Raw genomic sequence first — 24,113 nt, forward strand, 5'->3', positions numbered from 1 at the left:
TGATTATGCGCAGAGGTCCACCCTACCAGCCAACCTCAGATCTCAACGCAGGAACACATGAATGCACATACATTTGCACACATTCAGAGATAAACTCCCCAACAGAAACCAAATTCCAAGAAATCGAGCTGTGGCAATGCTTGCACACACATGTGATTATGCGCAGAGGTCCACCCTACCAGCCCACCTCAGATCTCCACGCAAGCACACATGAATGCACATACATTTGCACACATCCAGAGATAAACTCCCCAACAGAAACCAAATTCCAAGAAATCCAGCCGTGGCAATGCTTGCACACGCATGTGATTATGCGCAGAGGTCCACCCTACCAGCCAACCTCAGATCTCAACGCAGGAACACATGAATGCACATACATTTGCACACATTCAGAGATAAACTCCCCTTCAGAAACCAAATTCCAAGAAATCGAGCCATGGCAATGCTTGCACACACATGTGATTATGCGCAGAGGTCCACCCTACCAGCCAACCTCAGATCTCCACGCAAGCACAGATGAATGCACATACATTTGCACACATCCAGAGATAAACTCCCCCTCAGAAACCAAATTCCAAGAAATCGAGCCATGGCAATGCTTGCACACACATGTGATTATGCGCAGAGGTCCACCCTACCATCCGACCTCAGATCTCAGCGCAGGAACACATGAATGCACATACATTTGCACACATCCAGAAATAAACTCCCCAAGAGAAACCAAATTCCAAGAAATCGAGCCGTGGCAATGCTTGCACACACATGTGATTATGCGCAGAGGTCCACCCTACCAGCCAACCTCAGATCTCCACGCAAGCACACATGAATGCACATACATTTGCACACATCCAGAGATAAACTCACCCCAAAGAATCCAAATTCCAAGAAATCGAGCCGTGGCAATGCTTGCACACACATGTGATTATGCGCAGAGGTCCACCCTACCAGCCAACCTCAGATCTCAACGCAGGAACACATGAATGCACATACATTTGCACACATCCATAGATAAACTCACCCCAAACTAAACCAAATTGCAAGAAATCGAGCCGTGGCAATGTTTGCACACACATGTGATTATGCGCAGAGGTCCACCCTACCAGCCAACCTCAGATCTACACGCAAGCACACATGAATGCACATACATTTGCACACATCCAGAGATAAACTCCCCAACAGAAACCAAATTCCAAGAAATCGAGCCGTGGCAATGCTTGCACACACATGTGATTATGCGCAGAGGTACACCCTACCAGCCAACCTCAGATCTACACGCAGGAACACATGAATGCACATATATTTGCACACATCCAGAGATAAACTCCCCCAGAGAAACCAAATTCCAAGATATCCAGAAATGGAAATGTTTGCACACACATGTGATTATGCGCAGAGGTACACCCTACCAGCCAACCTCAGATCTACACGCAAGCACACATGAATGCACATACATTTGCACACATCCAGAGATAAACTCCCCAACAGAAACCAAATTCCAAGAAATCGAGCCGTGGCAATGCTTGCACACACATGTGATTATGCGCAGAGGTACACCCTACCAGCCAACCTCAGATCTACACGCAGGAACACATGAATGCACATATATTTGCACACATCCAGAGATAAACTCCCCCAGAGAAACCAAATTCCAAGATATCCAGAAATGGAAATGTTTGCACACACATGTGATTATGCGCAGAGGTACACCCTACCAGCCAACCTCAGATCTACACGCAAGCACACATGAATGCACATACATTTGCACACATCCAGAGATAAACTCACCCCAAAGAATCCAAATTCCAAGAAATCGAGCCGTGGCAATGCTTGCACATACATGTGATTATGCGCAGAGGTCCACCCTACCAGCCAACCTCAGATCTCCACGCAAGCACACATGAATGCACATACATTTGCACACATCCAGAGATAAACTCCCCCTCAGAAACCAAATTTCAAGAAATCGAGCCGTGGCAATGCTTGCACACACATGTGATTATGAGCAGAGGTACACCCTACCAGCCAACCTCAGATCTCAGCGCAGGAACACATGAATGCACATACATTTGTACACATCCATAGATAAACTCCCCCTCAGAAACCAAATTCCAAGAAATCGAGCCGTGGCAATGTTTGCTCACACATGTGATTATGCGCAGAGGTACACCCTACCAGCCAACCTCAGATCTCAGCGCAGGAACACATGAATGCACATACATTTGTACACATCCATAGATAAACTCCCCCTCAGAAACCAAATTCCAAGAAATCGAGCCGTGGCAATGTTTGCTCACACATGTGATTATGCGCAGAGGTACACCCTACCAGCCAACCTCAGATCTACACGCAAGCACACATGAATGCACATACATTTGCACACATCCAGAGATAAACTCACCCCAAAGAATCCAAATTCCAAGAAATCGAGCCGTGGCAATGCTTGCACATACATGTGATTATGCGCAGAGGTCCACCCTACCAGCCAACCTCAGATCTCCACGCAAGCACACATGAATGCACATACATTTGCACACATCCAGAGATAAACTCCCCAACAGAAACCAAATTCCAAGAAATCGAGCCGTGGCAATGCTTGCACACACATGTGATTATGCGCAGAGGTCCACCCTACCAGTCAACCTCAGATCTCAACGCAGGAACACATGAATGCACATACATTTGCACACATCCAGAGATAAACTCCCCCTCAGAAACCAAATTTCAAGAAATCGAGCCGTGGCAATGTTTGCTCACACATGTGATTATGCGCAGAGGTACACCCTACCAGCCAACCTCAGATCTACACGCAAGCACACATGAATGCACATACATTTGCACACATCCAGAGATAAACTCACCCCAAAGAATCCAAATTCCAAGAAATCGAGCCGTGGCAATGCTTGCACATACATGTGATTATGCGCAGAGGTCCACCCTACCAGCCAACCTCAGATCTCCACGCAAGCACACATGAATGCACATACATTTGCACACATCCAGAGATAAACTCCCCAACAGAAACCAAATTCCAAGAAATCGAGCCGTGGCAATGCTTGCACACACATGTGATTATGCGCAGAGGTCCACCCTACCAGTCAACCTCAGATCTCAACGCAGGAACACATGAATGCACATACATTTGCACACATCCAGAGATAAACTCCCCCTCAGAAACCAAATTTCAAGAAATCGAGCCGTGGCAATGTTTGCTCACACATGTGATTATGCGCAGAGGTACACCCTACCAGCCAACCTCAGATCTACACGCAAGCACACATGAATGCACATACATTTGCACACATCCAGAGATAAACTCACCCCAAAGAATCCAAATTCCAAGAAATCGAGCCGTGGCAATGCTTGCACATACATGTGATTATGCGCAGAGGTCCACCCTACAAGCCAACCTCAGATCTCCACGCAAGCACACATGAATGCACATACATTTGCACACATCCAGAGATAAACTCCCCAACAGAAACCAAATTCCAAGAAATCGAGCCGTGGCAATGCTTGCACACACATGTGATTATGCGCAGAGGTACACCCTACCAGCCAACCTCAGATCTACACGCAGGAACACATGAATGCACATATATTTGCACACATCCAGAGATAAACTCCCCCAGAGAAACCAAATTCCAAGATATCCAGAAATGGAAATGTTTGCACACACATGTGATTATGCGCAGAGGTCCACCCTACCATCCAACCTCAGATCTCAACGCAGGAACACATGAATGCACATACATTTGCACACATCCAGAGATAAACTCCCCCAGAGAAACCAAATTCCAAGATATCCAGAAATGGAAATGTTTGCACACACATGTGATTATGCGCAGAGGTCCACCCTACCAGCCAACCTCAGATCTCCACGCAAGCACACATGAATGCACATACATTTGCACACATCCAGAGATAAACTTACCCCAAAGAATCCAAATTCCAAGAAATCGAGCCGTGGCAATGCTTGCACATACATGTGATTATGCGCAGAGGTCCACCCTACCAGCCAACCTCAGATCTCAACGCAGGAACACATGAATGCACATACATTTGCACACATCCATAGATAAACTCACCCCAAACTAAACCAAATTCCAAGAAATCGAGCCGTGGCAATGTTTGCACACACATGTGATTATGCGCAGAGGTCCACCTTACCAGCCAACCTCAGATCTCAACGCAGGAACACATGAATGCACATACATTTGCACACATTCAGAGATAAACTCCCCAACAGAAACCAAATTCCAAGAAATCGAGCTGTGGCAATGCTTGCACACACATGTGATTATGCGCAGAGGTCCACCCTACCAGCCCACCTCAGATCTCCACGCAAGCACACATGAATGCACATACATTTGCACACATCCAGAGATAAACTCCCCAACAGAAACCAAATTCCAAGAAATCCAGCCGTGGCAATGCTTGCACACGCATGTGATTATGCGCAGAGGTCCACCCTACCAGCCAACCTCAGATCTCAACGCAGGAACACATGAATGCACATACATTTGCACACATTCAGAGATAAACTCCCCTTCAGAAACCAAATTCCAAGAAATCGAGCCATGGCAATGCTTGCACACACATGTGATTATGCGCAGAGGTCCACCCTACCAGCCAACCTCAGATCTCCACGCAAGCACAGATGAATGCACATACATTTGCACACATCCAGAGATAAACTCCCCCTCAGAAACCAAATTCCAAGAAATCGAGCCATGGCAATGCTTGCACACACATGTGATTATGCGCAGAGGTCCACCCTACCATCCGACCTCAGATCTCAGCGCAGGAACACATGAATGCACATACATTTGCACACATCCAGAAATAAACTCCCCAAGAGAAACCAAATTCCAAGATATCCAGAAATGGAAATGTTTGCACACACATGTGATTATGCGCAGAGGTACACCCTACCAGCCAACCTCAGATCTCCACGCAAGCACAGATGAATGCACATACATTTGCACACATCCAGAGATAAACTCCCCCTCAGAAACCAAATTCCAAGAAATCGAGCCATGGCAATGCTTGCACACACATGTGATTATGCGCAGAGGTCCACCCTACCATCCGACCTCAGATCTCAGCGCAGGAACACATGAATGCACATACATTTGCACACATCCAGAAATAAACTCCCCAAGAGAAACCAAATTCCAAGAAATCGAGCCGTGGCAATGTTTGCACACACATGTGATTATGCGCAGAGGTCCACCCTACCAGCCAACCTCAGATCTCCACGCAAGCACACATGAATGCACATACATTTGCACACATCCAGAGATAAACTCACCCCAAAGAATCCAAATTCCAAGAAATCGAGCCGTGGCAATGCTTGCACACACATGTGATTATGCGCAGAGGTCCACCCTACCAGCCAACCTCAGATCTCAACGCAGGAACACATGAATGCACATACATTTGCACACATCCATAGATAAACTCACCCCAAAGAATCCAAATTCCAAGAAATCGAGCCGTGGCAATGCTTGCACATACATGTGATTATGCGCAGAGGTCCACCCTACCAGCCAACCTCAGATCTCCACGCAAGCACACATGAATGCACATACATTTGCACACATCCAGAGATAAACTCCCCAACAGAAACCAAATTCCAAGAAATCGAGCCGTGGCAATGCTTGCACACACATGTGATTATGCGCAGAGGTCCACCCTACCAGTCAACCTCAGATCTCAACGCAGGAACACATGAATGCACATACATTTGCACACATCCAGAGATAAACTCCCCCTCAGAAACCAAATTTCAAGAAATCGAGCCGTGGCAATGTTTGCTCACACATGTGATTATGCGCAGAGGTACACCCTACCAGCCAACCTCAGATCTACACGCAAGCACACATGAATGCACATACATTTGCACACATCCAGAGATAAACTCACCCCAAAGAATCCAAATTCCAAGAAATCGAGCCGTGGCAATGCTTGCACATACATGTGATTATGCGCAGAGGTCCACCCTACAAGCCAACCTCAGATCTCCACGCAAGCACACATGAATGCACATACATTTGCACACATCCAGAGATAAACTCCCCAACAGAAACCAAATTCCAAGAAATCGAGCCGTGGCAATGCTTGCACACACATGTGATTATGCGCAGAGGTACACCCTACCAGCCAACCTCAGATCTACACGCAGGAACACATGAATGCACATATATTTGCACACATCCAGAGATAAACTCCCCCAGAGAAACCAAATTCCAAGATATCCAGAAATGGAAATGTTTGCACACACATGTGATTATGCGCAGAGGTCCACCCTACCATCCAACCTCAGATCTCAACGCAGGAACACATGAATGCACATACATTTGCACACATCCAGAGATAAACTCCCCCAGAGAAACCAAATTCCAAGATATCCAGAAATGGAAATGTTTGCACACACATGTGATTATGCGCAGAGGTCCACCCTACCAGCCAACCTCAGATCTCCACGCAAGCACACATGAATGCACATACATTTGCACACATCCAGAGATAAACTTACCCCAAAGAATCCAAATTCCAAGAAATCGAGCCGTGGCAATGCTTGCACATACATGTGATTATGCGCAGAGGTCCACCCTACCAGCCAACCTCAGATCTCAACGCAGGAACACATGAATGCACATACATTTGCACACATCCATAGATAAACTCACCCCAAACTAAACCAAATTCCAAGAAATCGAGCCGTGGCAATGTTTGCACACACATGTGATTATGCGCAGAGGTCCACCTTACCAGCCAACCTCAGATCTCAACGCAGGAACACATGAATGCACATACATTTGCACACATTCAGAGATAAACTCCCCAACAGAAACCAAATTCCAAGAAATCGAGCTGTGGCAATGCTTGCACACACATGTGATTATGCGCAGAGGTCCACCCTACCAGCCCACCTCAGATCTCCACGCAAGCACACATGAATGCACATACATTTGCACACATCCAGAGATAAACTCCCCAACAGAAACCAAATTCCAAGAAATCCAGCCGTGGCAATGCTTGCACACGCATGTGATTATGCGCAGAGGTCCACCCTACCAGCCAACCTCAGATCTCAACGCAGGAACACATGAATGCACATACATTTGCACACATTCAGAGATAAACTCCCCTTCAGAAACCAAATTCCAAGAAATCGAGCCATGGCAATGCTTGCACACACATGTGATTATGCGCAGAGGTCCACCCTACCAGCCAACCTCAGATCTCCACGCAAGCACAGATGAATGCACATACATTTGCACACATCCAGAGATAAACTCCCCCTCAGAAACCAAATTCCAAGAAATCGAGCCATGGCAATGCTTGCACACACATGTGATTATGCGCAGAGGTCCACCCTACCATCCGACCTCAGATCTCAGCGCAGGAACACATGAATGCACATACATTTGCACACATCCAGAAATAAACTCCCCAAGAGAAACCAAATTCCAAGATATCCAGAAATGGAAATGTTTGCACACACATGTGATTATGCGCAGAGGTACACCCTACCAGCCAACCTCAGATCTCCACGCAAGCACAGATGAATGCACATACATTTGCACACATCCAGAGATAAACTCCCCCTCAGAAACCAAATTCCAAGAAATCGAGCCATGGCAATGCTTGCACACACATGTGATTATGCGCAGAGGTCCACCCTACCATCCGACCTCAGATCTCAGCGCAGGAACACATGAATGCACATACATTTGCACACATCCAGAAATAAACTCCCCAAGAGAAACCAAATTCCAAGAAATCGAGCCGTGGCAATGTTTGCACACACATGTGATTATGCGCAGAGGTCCACCCTACCAGCCAACCTCAGATCTCCACGCAAGCACACATGAATGCACATACATTTGCACACATCCAGAGATAAACTCACCCCAAAGAATCCAAATTCCAAGAAATCGAGCCGTGGCAATGCTTGCACACACATGTGATTATGCGCAGAGGTCCACCCTACCAGCCAACCTCAGATCTCAACGCAGGAACACATGAATGCACATACATTTGCACACATCCATAGATAAACTCACCCCAAACTAAACCAAATTGCAAGAAATCGAGCCGTGGCAATGTTTGCACACACATGTGATTATGCGCAGAGGTACACTCTACCAGCCAACCTCAGATCTACACGCAAGCACACATGAATGCACATACATTTGCACACATCCAGAGATAAACTCCCCAACAGAAACCAAATTCCAAGAAATCGAGCCGTGGCAATGCTTGCACACACATGTGATTATGCGCAGAGGTACACCCTACCAGCCAACCTCAGATCTACACGCAGGAACACATGAATGCACATATATTTGCACACATCCAGAGATAAACTCCCCCAGAGAAACCAAATTCCAAGATATCCAGAAATGGAAATGTTTGCACACACATGTGATTATGCGCAGAGGTACACCCTACCAGCCAACCTCAGATCTACACGCAAGCACACATGAATGCACATACATTTGCACACATCCAGAGATAAACTCCCCAACAGAAACCAAATTCCAAGAAATCGAGCCGTGGCAATGCTTGCACACACATGTGATTATGCGCAGAGGTACACCCTACCAGCCAACCTCAGATCTACACGCAGGAACACATGAATGCACATATATTTGCACACATCCAGAGATAAACTCCCCCAGAGAAACCAAATTCCAAGATATCCAGAAATGGAAATGTTTGCACACACATGTGATTATGCGCAGAGGTACACCCTACCAGCCAACCTCAGATCTACACGCAAGCACACATGAATGCACATACATTTGCACACATCCAGAGATAAACTCACCCCAAAGAATCCAAATTCCAAGAAATCGAGCCGTGGCAATGCTTGCACATACATGTGATTATGCGCAGAGGTCCACCCTACCAGCCAACCTCAGATCTCCACGCAAGCACACATGAATGCACATACATTTGCACACATCCAGAGATAAACTCCCCCTCAGAAACCAAATTTCAAGAAATCGAGCCGTGGCAATGCTTGCACACACATGTGATTATGAGCAGAGGTACACCCTACCAGCCAACCTCAGATCTCAGCGCAGGAACACATGAATGCACATACATTTGTACACATCCATAGATAAACTCCCCCTCAGAAACCAAATTCCAAGAAATCGAGCCGTGGCAATGTTTGCTCACACATGTGATTATGCGCAGAGGTACACCCTACCAGCCAACCTCAGATCTCAGCGCAGGAACACATGAATGCACATACATTTGTACACATCCATAGATAAACTCCCCCTCAGAAACCAAATTCCAAGAAATCGAGCCGTGGCAATGTTTGCTCACACATGTGATTATGCGCAGAGGTACACCCTACCAGCCAACCTCAGATCTACACGCAAGCACACATGAATGCACATACATTTGCACACATCCAGAGATAAACTCACCCCAAAGAATCCAAATTCCAAGAAATCGAGCCGTGGCAATGCTTGCACATACATGTGATTATGCGCAGAGGTCCACCCTACCAGCCAACCTCAGATCTCCACGCAAGCACACATGAATGCACATACATTTGCACACATCCAGAGATAAACTCCCCAACAGAAACCAAATTCCAAGAAATCGAGCCGTGGCAATGCTTGCACACACATGTGATTATGCGCAGAGGTCCACCCTACCAGTCAACCTCAGATCTCAACGCAGGAACACATGAATGCACATACATTTGCACACATCCAGAGATAAACTCCCCCTCAGAAACCAAATTTCAAGAAATCGAGCCGTGGCAATGTTTGCTCACACATGTGATTATGCGCAGAGGTACACCCTACCAGCCAACCTCAGATCTACACGCAAGCACACATGAATGCACATACATTTGCACACATCCAGAGATAAACTCACCCCAAAGAATCCAAATTCCAAGAAATCGAGCCGTGGCAATGCTTGCACATACATGTGATTATGCGCAGAGGTCCACCCTACCAGCCAACCTCAGATCTCCACGCAAGCACACATGAATGCACATACATTTGCACACATCCAGAGATAAACTCCCCAACAGAAACCAAATTCCAAGAAATCGAGCCGTGGCAATGCTTGCACACACATGTGATTATGCGCAGAGGTCCACCCTACCAGTCAACCTCAGATCTCAACGCAGGAACACATGAATGCACATACATTTGCACACATCCAGAGATAAACTCCCCCTCAGAAACCAAATTTCAAGAAATCGAGCCGTGGCAATGTTTGCTCACACATGTGATTATGCGCAGAGGTACACCCTACCAGCCAACCTCAGATCTACACGCAAGCACACATGAATGCACATACATTTGCACACATCCAGAGATAAACTCACCCCAAAGAATCCAAATTCCAAGAAATCGAGCCGTGGCAATGCTTGCACATACATGTGATTATGCGCAGAGGTCCACCCTACAAGCCAACCTCAGATCTCCACGCAAGCACACATGAATGCACATACATTTGCACACATCCAGAGATAAACTCCCCAACAGAAACCAAATTCCAAGAAATCGAGCCGTGGCAATGCTTGCACACACATGTGATTATGCGCAGAGGTACACCCTACCAGCCAACCTCAGATCTACACGCAGGAACACATGAATGCACATATATTTGCACACATCCAGAGATAAACTCCCCCAGAGAAACCAAATTCCAAGATATCCAGAAATGGAAATGTTTGCACACACATGTGATTATGCGCAGAGGTCCACCCTACCATCCAACCTCAGATCTCAACGCAGGAACACATGAATGCACATACATTTGCACACATCCAGAGATAAACTCCCCCAGAGAAACCAAATTCCAAGATATCCAGAAATGGAAATGTTTGCACACACATGTGATTATGCGCAGAGGTCCACCCTACCAGCCAACCTCAGATCTCCACGCAAGCACACATGAATGCACATACATTTGCACACATCCAGAGATAAACTTACCCCAAAGAATCCAAATTCCAAGAAATCGAGCCGTGGCAATGCTTGCACATACATGTGATTATGCGCAGAGGTCCACCCTACCAGCCAACCTCAGATCTCAACGCAGGAACACATGAATGCACATACATTTGCACACATCCATAGATAAACTCACCCCAAACTAAACCAAATTCCAAGAAATCGAGCCGTGGCAATGTTTGCACACACATGTGATTATGCGCAGAGGTCCACCTTACCAGCCAACCTCAGATCTCAACGCAGGAACACATGAATGCACATACATTTGCACACATTCAGAGATAAACTCCCCAACAGAAACCAAATTCCAAGAAATCGAGCTGTGGCAATGCTTGCACACACATGTGATTATGCGCAGAGGTCCACCCTACCAGCCCACCTCAGATCTCCACGCAAGCACACATGAATGCACATACATTTGCACACATCCAGAGATAAACTCCCCAACAGAAACCAAATTCCAAGAAATCCAGCCGTGGCAATGCTTGCACACGCATGTGATTATGCGCAGAGGTCCACCCTACCAGCCAACCTCAGATCTCAACGCAGGAACACATGAATGCACATACATTTGCACACATTCAGAGATAAACTCCCCTTCAGAAACCAAATTCCAAGAAATCGAGCCATGGCAATGCTTGCACACACATGTGATTATGCGCAGAGGTCCACCCTACCAGCCAACCTCAGATCTCCACGCAAGCACAGATGAATGCACATACATTTGCACACATCCAGAGATAAACTCCCCCTCAGAAACCAAATTCCAAGAAATCGAGCCATGGCAATGCTTGCACACACATGTGATTATGCGCAGAGGTCCACCCTACCATCCGACCTCAGATCTCAGCGCAGGAACACATGAATGCACATACATTTGCACACATCCAGAAATAAACTCCCCAAGAGAAACCAAATTCCAAGATATCCAGAAATGGAAATGTTTGCACACACATGTGATTATGCGCAGAGGTACACCCTACCAGCCAACCTCAGATCTACACGCAAGCACACATGAATGCACATACATTTGCACACATCCAGAGATAAACTCACCCCAAAGAATCCAAATTCCAAGAAATCGAGCCGTGGCAATGCTTGCACATACATGTGATTATGCGCAGAGGTCCACCCTACCAGCCAACCTCAGATCTCCACGCAAGCACACATGAATGCACATACATTTGCACACATCCAGAGATAAACTCCCCCTCAGAAACCAAATTTCAAGAAATCGAGCCGTGGCAATGCTTGCACACACATGTGATTATGAGCAGAGGTACACCCTACCAGCCAACCTCAGATCTCAGCGCAGGAACACATGAATGCACATACATTTGTACACATCCATAGATAAACTCCCCCTCAGAAACCAAATTCCAAGAAATCGAGCCGTGGCAATGTTTGCTCACACATGTGATTATGCGCAGAGGTACACCCTACCAGCCAACCTCAGATCTCAGCGCAGGAACACATGAATGCACATACATTTGTACACATCCATAGATAAACTCCCCCTCAGAAACCAAATTCCAAGAAATCGAGCCGTGGCAATGTTTGCTCACACATGTGATTATGCGCAGAGGTACACCCTACCAGCCAACCTCAGATCTACACGCAAGCACACATGAATGCACATACATTTGCACACATCCAGAGATAAACTCACCCCAAAGAATCCAAATTCCAAGAAATCGAGCCGTGGCAATGCTTGCACATACATGTGATTATGCGCAGAGGTCCACCCTACCAGCCAACCTCAGATCTCCACGCAAGCACACATGAATGCACATACATTTGCACACATCCAGAGATAAACTCCCCAACAGAAACCAAATTCCAAGAAATCGAGCCGTGGCAATGCTTGCACACACATGTGATTATGCGCAGAGGTCCACCCTACCAGTCAACCTCAGATCTCAACGCAGGAACACATGAATGCACATATATTTGCACACATCCAGAGATAAACTCCCCCTCAGAAACCAAATTTCAAGAAATCGAGCCGTGGCAATGTTTGCTCACACATGTGATTATGCGCAGAGGTACACCCTACCAGCCAACCTCAGATCTACACGCAAGCACACATGAATGCACATACATTTGCACACATCCAGAGATAAACTCACCCCAAAGAATCCAAATTCCAAGAAATCGAGCCGTGGCAATGCTTGCACATACATGTGATTATGCGCAGAGGTCCACCCTACAAGCCAACCTCAGATCTCCACGCAAGCACACATGAATGCACATACATTTGCACACATCCAGAGATAAACTCCCCAACAGAAACCAAATTCCAAGAAATCGAGCCGTGGCAATGCTTGCACACACATGTGATTATGCGCAGAGGTACACCCTACCAGCCAACCTCAGATCTACACGCAGGAACACATGAATGCACATATATTTGCACACATCCAGAGATAAACTCCCCCAGAGAAACCAAATTCCAAGATATCCAGAAATGGAAATGTTTGCACACACATGTGATTATGCGCAGAGGTCCACCCTACCATCCAACCTCAGATCTCAACGCAGGAACACATGAATGCACATACATTTGCACACATCCAGAGATAAACTCCCCCAGAGAAACCAAATTCCAAGATATCCAGAAATGGAAATGTTTGCACACACATGTGATTATGCGCAGAGGTCCACCCTACCAGCCAACCTCAGATCTCCACGCAAGCACACATGAATGCACATACATTTGCACACATCCAGAGATAAACTTACCCCAAAGAATCCAAATTCCAAGAAATCGAGCCGTGGCAATGCTTGCACATACATGTGATTATGCGCAGAGGTCCACCCTACCAGCCAACCTCAGATCTCAACGCAGGAACACATGAATGCACATACATTTGCACACATCCATAGATAAACTCACCCCAAACTAAACCAAATTCCAAGAAATCGAGCCGTGGCAATGTTTGCACACACATGTGATTATGCGCAGAGGTCCACCCTACCAGCCAACCTCAGATCTCAACGCAGGAACACATGAATGCACATACATTTGCACACATTCAGAGATAAACTCCCCAACAGAAACCAAATTCCAAGAAATCGAGCTGTGGCAATGCTTGCACACACATGTGATTATGCGCAGAGGTCCACCCTACCAGCCCACCTCAGATCTCCACGCAAGCACACATGAATGCACATACATTTGCACACATCCAGAGATAAACTCCCCAACAGAAACCAAATTCCAAGAAATCCAGCCGTGGCAATGCTTGCACACGCATGTGATTATGCGCAGAGGTCCACCCTACCAGCCAACCTCAGATCTCAACGCAGGAACACATGAATGCACATACATTTGCACACATTCAGAGATAAACTCCTCTTCAGAAACCAAATTCCAAGAAATCGAGCCATGGCAATGCTTGCACACACATGTGATTATGCGCAGAGGTCCACCCTACCAGCCAACCTCAGATCTCCACGCAAGCACAGATGAATGCACATACATTTGCACACATCCAGAGATAAACTCCCCCTCAGAAACCAAATTCCAAGAAATCGAGCCATGGCAATGCTTGCACACACATGTGATTATGCGCAGAGGTCCACCCTACCATCCGACCTCAGATCTCAGCGCAGGAACACATGAATGCACATACATTTGCACACATCCAGAAATAAACTCCCCAAGAGAAACCAAATTCCAAGAAATCGAGCCGTGGCAATGCTTGCACACACATGTGATTATGCGCAGAGGTCCACCCTACCAGCCAACCTCAGATCTCCACGCAAGCACAGATGAATGCACATACATTTGCACACATCCAGAGATAAACTCCCCCTCAGAAACCAAATTTCAAGAAATCGAGCCGTGGCAATGCTTGCACACACATGTGATTATGCGCAGAGGTACACCCTACCAGCCAACCTCAGATCTCAGCGCAGGAACACATGAATGCACATACATTTGCACACATCCAGAGATAAACTCCCCAAGAGAAACCAAATTCCAAGATATCCAGAAATGTAAATGTTTGCACACACGTGTGATTATGCGCAGAGGTCCACCCTACCAGCCAACCGCAGATCTACACGCAAGCACACATGAATGCACATACATTTGCACACATCCAGAGATAAACTCACCCCAAAGAATCCAAATTCCAAGAAATCGAGCCGTGGCAATGCTTGCACATACATGTGATTATGCGCAGAGGTCCACCCTACCAGCCAACCTCAGATCTACACGCAAGCACACATGAATGCACATACATTTGCACACATCCAGAGATAAACTCACCCCAAAGAATCCAAATTCCAACAAATCGAGCCGTGGCAATGCTTGCACATACATGTGATTATGCGCAGAGGTCCACCCTACCAGCCAACCTCAGATCTCCACGCAAGCACACATGAATGCACATACATTTGCACACATCCAGAGATAAACTCCCCAACAGAAACCAAATTCCAAGAAATCGAGCCGTGGCAATGCTTGCACACACATGTGATTATGCGCAGAGGTACACCCTACCAGCCAACCTCAGATCTACACGCAGGAACACATGAATGCACATATATTTGCACACATCCAGAGATAAACTCCCCAAGAGAAACCAAATTCCAAGATATCCAGAAATGTAAATGTTTGCACACACGTGTGATTATGCGCAGAGGTCCACCCTACCAGCCAACCGCAGATCTACACGCAAGCACACATGAATGCACATATATTTGCACACATCCAGAGATAAACTCCCCTTCAGAAACCAAATTCCAAGAAATCGAGCTGTGGCAATGCTTGCACACACATGTGATTATGCGCAGAGGTCCACCCTACCAGCCCACCTCAGATCTCCACGCAAGCACACATGAATGCACATACATTTGCACACATCCAGAGATAAACTCCCCAACAGAAACCAAATTCCAAGAAATCCAGCCGTGGCAATGCTTGCACACACATGTGATTATGCGCAGAGGTCCACCCTACCATCCAACCTCAGATCTCAGCGCAGGAACACATGAATGCACATACATTTGCACACATCCAGAAATAAACTCCCCAACAGAAACCAAATTCCAAGAAATCCAGCCGTGGCAATGCTTGCACACACATGTGATTATGCGCGGAGGTCCACCCTACGAGCCAACCTCAGATCTCAACGCAGGAACACATGAATGCACATACATTTGCACACATCCAGAGATAAACTCCCACTCAGAAACCAAATTCCAAGATATCCAGAAATGGAAATGTTTGCACACACATGTAATTATGTGCAGAGGTCCACCCTACCAGCCAACCTCAGATCTCAACGCAGGAACACATGAATGCACATACATTTGCACACATCCAGAGATAAACTCCCCCTCAGAAACCAAATTCCAAGAAATCGAGCTGTGGCAATGCTTGCACACACATGTGATTATGCGCAGAGGTCCACCCTACCAGCCAACCTCAGATCTACACGCAGGAACACATGAATGCACATATATTTGCACACATCCAGAGATAAACTCCCCCAGAGAAACCAAATTCCAAGATATCCAGAAATGGAAATGTTTGCACACACATGTGATTATGCGCAGAGGTCCACCCTACGAGCCAACCTCAGATCTCAACGCAGGAACACATGAATGCACATACATTTGCACACATCCAGAGATAAACTCCCACTCAGAAACCAAATTCCAAGATATCCAGAAATGGAAATGTTTGCACACACATGTAATTATGTGCAGAGGTCCACCCTACCAGCCAACCTCAGATCTCAACGCAGGAACACATGAATGCACATACATTTGCACACATCCAGAGATAAACTCCCCCTCAGAAACCAAATTCCAAGAAATCGAGCCGTGGCAATGCTTGCACACACATGTGATTATGCGCAGAGGTCCACCCTACCAGCCAACCTCAGATCTCCACGCAAGCACACATGAATGCACATACATTTGCACACATCCAGAGATAAACTCACCCCAAAGAATCCAAATTCCAAGAAATCGAGCCGTGGCAATGCTTGCACACACATGTGATTATGCGCAGAGGTCCACCCTACCAGCCAACCTCAGATCTCAACGCAGGAACACATGAATGCACATACATTTGCACACATCCATAGATAAACTCACCCCAAACTAAACCAAATTGCAAGAAATCGAGCCGTGGCAATGTTTGCACACACATGTGATTATGCGCAGAGGTACACTCTACCAGCCAACCTCAGATCTACACGCAAGCACACATGAATGCACATACATTTGCACACATCCAGAGATAAACTCACCCCAAAGAATCCAAATTCCAAGAAATCGAGCCGTGGCAATGCTTGCACACACATGTGATTATGCGCAGAGGTACACCCTACCAGCCAACCTCAGATCTACACGCAGGAACACATGAATGCACATATATTTGCACACATCCAGAGATAAACTCCCCCAGAGAAACCAAATTCCAAGATATCCAGAAATGGAAATGTTTGCACACACATGTGATTATGCGCAGAGGTACACCCTACCAGCCAACCTCAGATCTACACGCAAGCACACATGAATGCACATACATTTGCACACATCCAGAGATAAACTCCCCAACAGAAACCAAATTCCAAGAAATCGAGCCGTGGCAATGCTTGCACACACATGTGATTATGCGCAGAGGTCCACCCTACCAGTCAACCTCAGATCTCAACGCAGGAACACATGAATGCACATACATTTGCACACATCCAGAGATAAACTCCCCCTCAGAAACCAAATTTCAAGAAATCGAGCCGTGGCAATGTTTGCTCACACATGTGATTATGCGCAGAGGTACACCCTACCAGCCAACCTCAGATCTCCACGCAAGCACACATGAATGCACATACATTTGCACACATCCAGAGATAAACTCACCCCAAAGAATCCAAATTCCAAGAAATCGAGCCGTGGCAATGCTTGCACATACATGTGATTATGCGCAGAGGTCCACCCTACAAGCCAACCTCAGATCTCCACGCAAGCACACATGAATGCACATACATTTGCACACATCCAGAGATAAACTCCCCAACAGAAACCAAATTCCAAGAAATCGAGCCGTGGCAATGCTTGCACACACATGTGATTATGCGCAGAGGTACACCCTACCAGCCAACCTCAGATCTACACGCAGGAACACATGAATGCACATATATTTGCACACATCCAGAGATAAACTCCCCCAGAGAAACCAAATTCCAAGATATCCAGAAATGGAAATGTTTGCACACACATGTGATTATGCGCAGAGGTCCACCCTACCATCCAACCTCAGATCTCAACGCAGGAACACATGAATGCACATACATTTGCACACATCCAGAGATAAACTCCCCCAGAGAAACCAAATTCCAAGATATCCAGAAATGGAAATGTTTGCACACACATGTGATTATGCGCAGAGGTCCACCCTACCAGCCAACCTCAGATCTCCACGCAAGCACACATGAATGCACATACATTTGCACACATCCAGAGATAAACTTACCCCAAAGAATCCAAATTCCAAGAAATCGAGCCGTGGCAATGCTTGCACATACATGTGATTATGCGCAGAGGTCCACCCTACCAGCCAACCTCAGATCTCAACGCAGGAACACATGAATGCACATACATTTGCACACATCCATAGATAAACTCACCCCAAACTAAACCAAATTCCAAGAAATCGAGCCGTGGCAATGTTTGCACACACATGTGATTATGCGCAGAGGTCCACCCTACCAGCCAACCTCAGATCTCAACGCAGGAACACATGAATGCACATACATTTGCACACATTCAGAGATAAACTCCCCAACAGAAACCAAATTCCAAGAAATCGAGCTGTGGCAATGCTTGCACACACATGTGATTATGCGCAGAGGTCCACCCTACCAGCCCACCTCAGATCTCCACGCAAGCACACATGAATGCACATACATTTGCACACATCCAGAGATAAACTCCCCAACAGAAACCAAATTCCAAGAAATCCAGCCGTGGCAATGCTTGCACACGCATGTGATTATGCGCAGAGGTCCACCCTACCAGCCAACCTCAGATCTCAACGCAGGAACACATGAATGCACATACATTTGCACACATTCAGAGATAAACTCCCCTTCAGAAACCAAATTCCAAGAAATCGAGCCATGGCAATGCTTGCACACACATGTGATTATGCGCAGAGGTCCACCCTACCAGCCAACCTCAGATCTCCACGCAAGCACAGATGAATGCACATACATTTGCACACATCCAGAGATAAACTCCCCCTCAGAAACCAAATTCCAAGAAATCGAGCCATGGCAATGCTTGCACACACATGTGATTATGCGCAGAGGTCCACCCTACCATCCGACCTCAGATCTCAGCGCAGGAACACATGAATGCACATACATTTGCACACATCCAGAAATAAACTCCCCAAGAGAAACCAAATTCCAAGATATCCAGAAATGGAAATGTTTGCACACACATGTGATTATGCGCAGAGGTACACCCTACCAGCCAACCTCAGATCTACACGCAAGCACACATGAATGCACATACATTTGCACACATCCAGAGATAAACTCACCCCAAAGAATCCAAATTCCAAGAAATCGAGCCGTGGCAATGCTTGCACATACATGTGATTATGCGCAGAGGTCCACCCTACCAGCCAACCTCAGATCTCCACGCAAGCACACATGAATGCACATACATTTGCACACATCCAGAGATAAACTCCCCCTCAGAAACCAAATTTCAAGAAATCGAGCCGTGGCAATGCTTGCACACACATGTGATTATGAACAGAGGTACACCCTACCAGCCAACCTCAGATCTCAGCGCAGGAACACATGAATGCACATACATTTGTACACATCCATAGATAAACTCCCCCTCAGAAACCAAATTCCAAGAAATCGAGCCGTGGCAATGTTTGCTCACACATGTGATTATGCGCAGAGGTACACCCTACCAGCCAACCTCAGATCTCAGCGCAGGAACACATGAATGCACATACATTTGTACACATCCATAGATAAACTCCCCCTCAGAAACCAAATTCCAAGAAATCGAGCCGTGGCAATGTTTGCTCACACATGTGATTATGCGCAGAGGTACACCCTACCAGCCAACCTCAGATCTACACGCAAGCACACATGAATGCACATACATTTGCACACATCCAGAGATAAACTCACCCCAAAGAATCCAAATTCCAAGAAATCGAGCCGTGGCAATGCTTGCACATACATGTGATTATGCGCAGAGGTCCACCCTACCAGCCAACCTCAGATCTCCACGCAAGCACACATGAATGCACATACATTTGCACACATCCAGAGATAAACTCCCCAACAGAAACCAAATTCCAAGAAATCGAGCCGTGGCAATGCTTGCACACACATGTGATTATGCGCAGAGGTCCACCCTACCAGTCAACCTCAGATCTCAACGCAGGAACACATGAATGCACATATATTTGCACACATCCAGAGATAAACTCCCCCTCAGAAACCAAATTTCAAGAAATCGAGCCGTGGCAATGTTTGCTCACACATGTGATTATGCGCAGAGGTACACCCTACCAGCCAACCTCAGATCTACACGCAAGCACACATGAATGCACATACATTTGCACACATCCAGAGATAAACTCACCCCAAAGAATCCAAATTCCAAGAAATCGAGCCGTGGCAATGCTTGCACATACATGTGATTATGCGCAGAGGTCCACCCTACAAGCCAACCTCAGATCTCCACGCAAGCACACATGAATGCACATACATTTGCACACATCCAGAGATAAACTCCCCAACAGAAACCAAATTCCAAGAAATCGAGCCGTGGCAATGCTTGCACACACATGTGATTATGCGCAGAGGTACACCCTACCAGCCAACCTCAGATCTACACGCAGGAACACATGAATGCACATATATTTGCACACATCCAGAGATAAACTCCCCCAGAGAAACCAAATTCCAAGATATCCAGAAATGGAAATGTTTGCACACACATGTGATTATGCGCAGAGGTCCACCCTACCATCCAACCTCAGATCTCAACGCAGGAACACATGAATGCACATACATTTGCACACATCCAGAGATAAACTCCCCCAGAGAAACCAAATTCCAAGATATCCAGAAATGGAAATGTTTGCACACACATGTGATTATGCGCAGAGGTCCACCCTACCAGCCAACCTCAGATCTCCACGCAAGCACACATGAATGCACATACATTTGCACACATCCAGAGATAAACTTACCCCAAAGAATCCAAATTCCAAGAAATCGAGCCGTGGCAATGCTTGCACATACATGTGATTATGCGCAGAGGTCCACCCTACCAGCCAACCTCAGATCTCAACGCAGGAACACATGAATGCACATACATTTGCACACATCCATAGATAAACTCACCCCAAACTAAACCAAATTCCAAGAAATCGAGCCGTGGCAATGTTTGCACACACATGTGATTATGCGCAGAGGTCCACCCTACCAGCCAACCTCAGATCTCAACGCAGGAACACATGAATGCACATACATTTGCACACATTCAGAGATAAACTCCCCAACAGAAACCAAATTCCAAGAAATCGAGCTGTGGCAATGCTTGCACACACATGTGATTATGCGCAGAGGTCCACCCTACCAGCCCACCTCAGATCTCCACGCAAGCACACATGAATGCACATACATTTGCACACATCCAGAGATAAACTCCCCAACAGAAACCAAATTCCAAGAAATCCAGCCGTGGCAATGCTTGCACACGCATGTGATTATGCGCAGAGGTCCACCCTACCAGCCAACCTCAGATCTCAACGCAGGAACACATGAATGCACATACATTTGCACACATTCAGAGATAAACTCCCCTTCAGAAACCAAATTCCAAGAAATCGAGCCATGGCAATGCTTGCACACACATGTGATTATGCGCAGAGGTCCACCCTACCAGCCAACCTCAGATCTCCACGCAAGCACAGATGAATGCACATACATTTGCACACATCCAGAGATAAACTCCCCCTCAGAAACCAAATTCCAAGAAATCGAGCCATGGCAATGCTTGCACACACATGTGATTATGCGCAGAGGTCCACCCTACCATCCGACCTCAGATCTCAGCGCAGGAACACATGAATGCACATACATTTGCACACATCCAGAAATAAACTCCCCAAGAGAAACCAAATTCCAAGAAATCGAGCCGTGGCAATGCTTGCACACACATGTGATTATGCGCAGAGGTCCACCCTACCAGCCAACCTCAGATCTCCACGCAAGCACAGATGAATGCACATACATTTGCACACATCCAGAGATAAACTCCCCCTCAGAAACCAAATTTCAAGAAATCGAGCCGTGGCAATGCTTGCACACACATGTGATTATGCGCAGAGGTACACCCTACCAGCCAACCTCAGATCTCAGCGCAGGAACACATGAATGCACATACATTTGCACACATCCAGAGATAAACTCCCCAAGAGAAACCAAATTCCAAGATATCCAGAAATGTAAATGTTTGCACACACGTGTGATTATGCGCAGAGGTCCACCCTACCAGCCAACCGCAGATCTACACGCAAGCACACATGAATGCACATACATTTGCACACATCCAGAGATAAACTCACCCCAAAGAATCCAAATTCCAAGAAATCGAGCCGTGGCAATGCTTGCACATACATGTGATTATGCGCAGAGGTCCACCCTACCAGCCAACCTCAGATCTACACGCAAGCACACATGAATGCACATACATTTGCACACATCCAGAGATAAACTCACCCCAAAGAATCCAAATTCCAACAAATCGAGCCGTGGCAATGCTTGCACATACATGTGATTATGCGCAGAGGTCCACCCTACCAGCCAACCTCAGATCTCCACGCAAGCACACATGAATGCACATACATTTGCACACATCCAGAGATAAACTCCCCAACAGAAACCAAATTCCAAGAAATCGAGCCGTGGCAATGCTTGCACACACATGTGATTATGCGCAGAGGTACACCCTACCAGCCAACCTCAGATCTACACGCAGGAACACATGAATGCACATATATTTGCACACATCCAGAGATAAACTCCCCAAGAGAAACCAAATTCCAAGATATCCAGAAATGTAAATGTTTGCACACACGTGTGATTATGCGCAGAGGTCCACCCTACCAGCCAACCGCAGATCTACACGCAAGCACACATGAATGCACATATATTTGCACACATCCAGAGATAAACTCCCCTTCAGAAACCAAATTCCAAGAAATCGAGCTGTGGCAATGCTTGCACACACATGTGATTATGCGCAGAGGTCCACCCTACCAGCCCACCTCAGATCTCCACGCAAGCACACATGAATGCACATACATTTGCACACATCCAGAGATAAACTCCCCAACAGAAACCAAATTCCAAGAAATCCAGCCGTGGCAATGCTTGCACACACATGTGATTATGCGCAGAGGTCCACCCTACCATCCAACCTCAGATCTCAGCGCAGGAACACATGAATGCACATACATTTGCACACATCCAGAAATAAACTCCCCAACAGAAACCAAATTCCAAGAAATCCAGCCGTGGCAATGCTTGCACACACATGTGATTATGCGCGGAGGTCCACCCTACGAGCCAACCTCAGATCTCAACGCAGGAACACATGAATGCACATACATTTGCACACATCCAGAGATAAACTCCCACTCAGAAACCAAATTCCAAGATATCCAGAAATGGAAATGTTTGCACACACATGTAATTATGTGCAGAGGTCCACCCTACCAGCCAACCTCAGATCTCAACGCAGGAACACATGAATGCACATACATTTGCACACATCCAGAGATAAACTCCCCCTCAGAAACCAAATTCCAAGAAATCGAGCTGTGGCAATGCTTGCACACACATGTGATTATGCGCAGAGGTCCACCCTACCAGCCAACCTCAGATCTACACGCAGGAACACATGAATGCACATATATTTGCACACATCCAGAGATAAACTCCCCCAGAGAAACCAAATTCCAAGATATCCAGAAATGGAAATGTTTGCACACACATGTGATTATGCGCAGAGGTCCACCCTACGAGCCAACCTCAGATC

Source organism: Diplotaxodon limnothrissa, linkage group LG11 (genome assembly GCF_057381915.1).
Source record: "Diplotaxodon limnothrissa isolate DT_005_m linkage group LG11, D_limnothrissa_male_GT1.1, whole genome shotgun sequence".
Classification (NCBI taxonomy): domain Eukaryota; kingdom Metazoa; phylum Chordata; class Actinopteri; order Cichliformes; family Cichlidae; genus Diplotaxodon; species Diplotaxodon limnothrissa.